Consider the following 3,649-nt stretch of genomic DNA (forward strand, 5'->3'; position numbering starts at 1 on the left):
TAAAATAAAGAATTTGATAAAAAACGTTAAGTTTTCTTTTGACTAAGGTAATATGGGTGAGTTTTTAAGTTAAATTTTTCATTCAAAGAGAAGAAATTTGTTGTACATATGGTACTCTTGAAATGTGAGCATAGTAACAATACCTAATCCTAGTAACAATACCTCATCTGCCGAGGCTAAGTTTGATTATTTGCTCAGGACGAGCAAAGGTTAAGCTTGGGGGATCTTGTTGACGGTGGATATACCATAGAAATCCACACTTAAAGCACCGTCAACACACCTCGGTTTCAAGGAAGAATAGCATAACATGAACATATTTTATCAATAACTAGTTCCACTTGTACTCTTAAGCTTCTTATGACAGATAACACAAAACTTAGCTTGGGAGGTCCCACATAGGGGGTTGGGCAACCCCACTATGGGCCCACCTTGAGCTGAGATTTGGCCTTGGTCCATGCCAAGGTCCCTAGAGTCCATTTCCACCCTCAGATCAAAGTGTATTTCCATTCAATGGTAAAAGATTATTTCACGTGGATCCATAGGCCCACATGGAAGCAAGCATGCATGATAAATTTTACCAACTATCAGAGCCACTTCACATGACAGGTGGGGACACCTTCTAGAATCTCTAGCCGGGCCCACCACTTAGTGAGGGGGTCGGCCGATCCCTACCTTGTGGGATTCCAAGTCGGTTGGCTCCTCACCAACTTGGACATGCTTCCCACGTGATGGTTTCACCAATGTCGTCCATTTATGGTGGTTGCAAGGTCGGTTAATCCAAGGGTGGAGAGGCATGGAGCACACGGATTGCTGACGTGGCACCCCCTCTCCTTCCTCTATAAATAGAGGTTGTCTCCACCCTTGAGAAGCATCCCCAAGATCTCAAGAGGCCAACAAGGTCCCAAGATTCGTAGGATCCATAAGTAGCAAGAGTAGTAGTAGTTAGTCTAGAGTGGGAGTTAGAGTCAAGTTAGGGTCTCCGGAGCCGTCTTCTGGATAGTCTGATATAGCTCTTGTAGCTTTCCTCTTTTGTAAGACTTTCCTTTTATTAATATATCTTTCTTTCTTTACTTTACTTAGTATTTAGTTAATTATTTACTTAGTGCAAGTCTATAGTCACTATAGTCTTGTTGTGTATTTGTCTTAGTAGTATAGTTGCCTTAGTTGGAGTGGTTTCCTGTACCAACTCTTTGTGTGTGTGTATCATCGTCCTATCTCGCATAGAAGCTTTAGCTATCTACATGTTAGCAAGAGTTATAAGAGTTAGTGTAAGCGCGGTGCTTAGGGTAAGGCTCACTATTGGTGGTGTCGCTGGTTTGATCAGACAGTAGGAGCGCACTGGCGGGAAGTGATAGGTCCTCCTTGGCATTAGGATTTCTCCTCACGTACAAACTAGTTCTTTAAAAGGCAGGGCACCCATAAGAGTATAGTCACTCAAGCAGGGGTTCTGTCTCCTGTTTTCTTGGCTATCCCCTTCATACAAGTTGTAGGAGTCAGTCTAGCTAAGTCAGTTATCTATTAGGATTAAGGCCACAGGAGTAAAGTTAGATACATAGGAGTCCTATACTCACTCGTTGTCCTTCCACCTAGCTAACACTGTATTAGTTATCCTTAGATTAGATTCTTTGCTACCTTACTTATCTACCCTTTCTATCATTTACTTACCCCCCTTCTTCACTAGTCAATACTAGATTATAGTAGACATAAAGATCGCTCTTGCCTTTTATTAAACATTCCTAGCACTACTTTCTCTTAGGATAAAATAAATCATGATACCTTGGAATACTTATCCTCGTTGAAGTGCTACATCAGTATATTCTGTGCGCTTGCAGAATAATCCAATAGACATAAGAAGTACCCATACATGCATTTCTGGCATATTTGCTGAGAGTAGATTTAAAACTCTATTCTTAGTAGCGACGCTAAGATTTACCAACAAAGCTACACTGAAAGAGTCGCTCAGTGCTTCGACTTCTTCTCTTGCTCTTCTCTCTCACACTACTCTTTATTCTAATAGGAAGGAGCTAAAGTAACTAAAGTACTACATGTTATTCTCCTTGTAGGTGATGATATGAGGGGAGGCTTGGCCTCCTATTTATACTTGAGGTAAGGTGGTGCTATCCAATGTTTGCACGGGAGCATGTAGGGAACCGTCTTCACACATCGACATGTAGCCACTCATGAATGTCGGTTTAGGGAGGAGCCAGGAGGAGGTCGGTCGACCCCTAGGGTTGGCCGCACCGTGTCCACCACCTCTCGGCCACTACCTTTGCATGATGGATCCTGGTGGACTCCTAGGTCGGACCTTCACGTGTTGCTCTTTGTTTGGTTGGCATATTCTCGTTTATTGCACTTTTATAAGTTGGAAAGCGCCTTTTGATAAGTAGTTCCCATGTATTTGTGTTCATGACCTGCAAAGTACAATTCTCCAAATACATGTGGAACTAAGTTAGAACTAAATTTATATGTGATGTTAGTTTGGCAAATTTCCCTATCTTTGACATTAATTGATGTCAGATTTCATCGCTATTGACCGTCAACAAATCCCCTAAGCTTAACCTTTTCTTGTCCTAAGCAAACATTAAATTGTTTGGGTTGTTGATCAGGAGTTGCTACTATGTGTAGGATCTCTGGTAGGGGAAACTGGCCTAGAGGGGGGGGGTGAATAGGCCTATCAAAAATCAACTTGAACTAAAGTCAGAACAACGGACGTCACTGCCGTCCCTAGGAAGGGCGGCACTACCGTCTAAGAGATAATAATCTGTTGAATCTGAAACTTTGTGAGAAGACTAAGATCAGAATGAGAAACTAGATCCTGCAATATCAACAGCAGCACCAGCTTGAAGACTGGGCTCCATAGAAAACACAATATTGCAAGGATTAAGATATGAACCCTAAAGGGGCTCCTCAACAAGACAACCTGTAGCAAATAGATCAATCACAGTGACACAAGATTTATCCTGTGGTTCAGCTCGCCACCTAGACTTACTTAGTCCACGTTGTTGAGGATGCCACTAAGGCTTGGGCTCACCACCAAGGCTTGCCTTACCCTCGTTCTTAAGTCAAGAGAGTGAACTCTTGAGGTGAGGGGTAGTTTCTTAGCTGCAAGAGTGAGGCTACAAACCTCCCTAGGCTGCTAGACAAGAGGGCAAGCTCAAGGGTGACGCCTAGCCGGCTAGGAGCAAGCTCCAAGAGTAACAAACCCTAGAACCACCGACCAAATATGAACCAAATGCTCTTAGACTTTGGAAATTAGTGGATCTACTCTCCAATCGAGTTTTGCTACCTTTTCTCTCAAGGTTTGATGGTTGGAATCAAGGATTTGCTTGAGAGGCAAAGAAGCAACAATGGAGGGAGAGAGAAAGAGCTTTTGGTTTGTAGGGTTACAAAATGGGCGCTTGGAAGAAGATGATAGTTGTGGGCCAAGTTTGTGGTATAAATACCTCAGTGGTCTAATGGTCAGAAGCCAGGCAGCACTGCCATCCTTTAAAGGGCGGCACTAGCGTTCGTAGCTAAACAGCTCAAAAAGTCTTCAATTTTCGTTGGCTGGTTTGTTTCTGAAAGGAGATGTGTTTCTGAGAATTTAAGCATCTGGTTGCACAGTTGACCAACATGTCCTAGAATCTCTCTTAATAGTATAACTTTTCCT

General features: G+C 42.8%; 1 long non-coding RNA gene across 1 annotated transcript; it reads left to right on the forward strand.

Moving 5' to 3' along the window:
* On the forward strand, nt 924-2,486 carry LOC110432263. The gene is made up of 2 exons (XR_002449681.1): nt 924-1,031; nt 2,064-2,486. It is a non-coding gene; the product is annotated as an uncharacterized LOC110432263 (long non-coding RNA).

Source organism: Sorghum bicolor, chromosome 2, assembly GCF_000003195.3.
Source record: "Sorghum bicolor cultivar BTx623 chromosome 2, Sorghum_bicolor_NCBIv3, whole genome shotgun sequence".
NCBI classification, from domain to species: Eukaryota; Viridiplantae; Streptophyta; class Magnoliopsida; order Poales; family Poaceae; genus Sorghum; species Sorghum bicolor.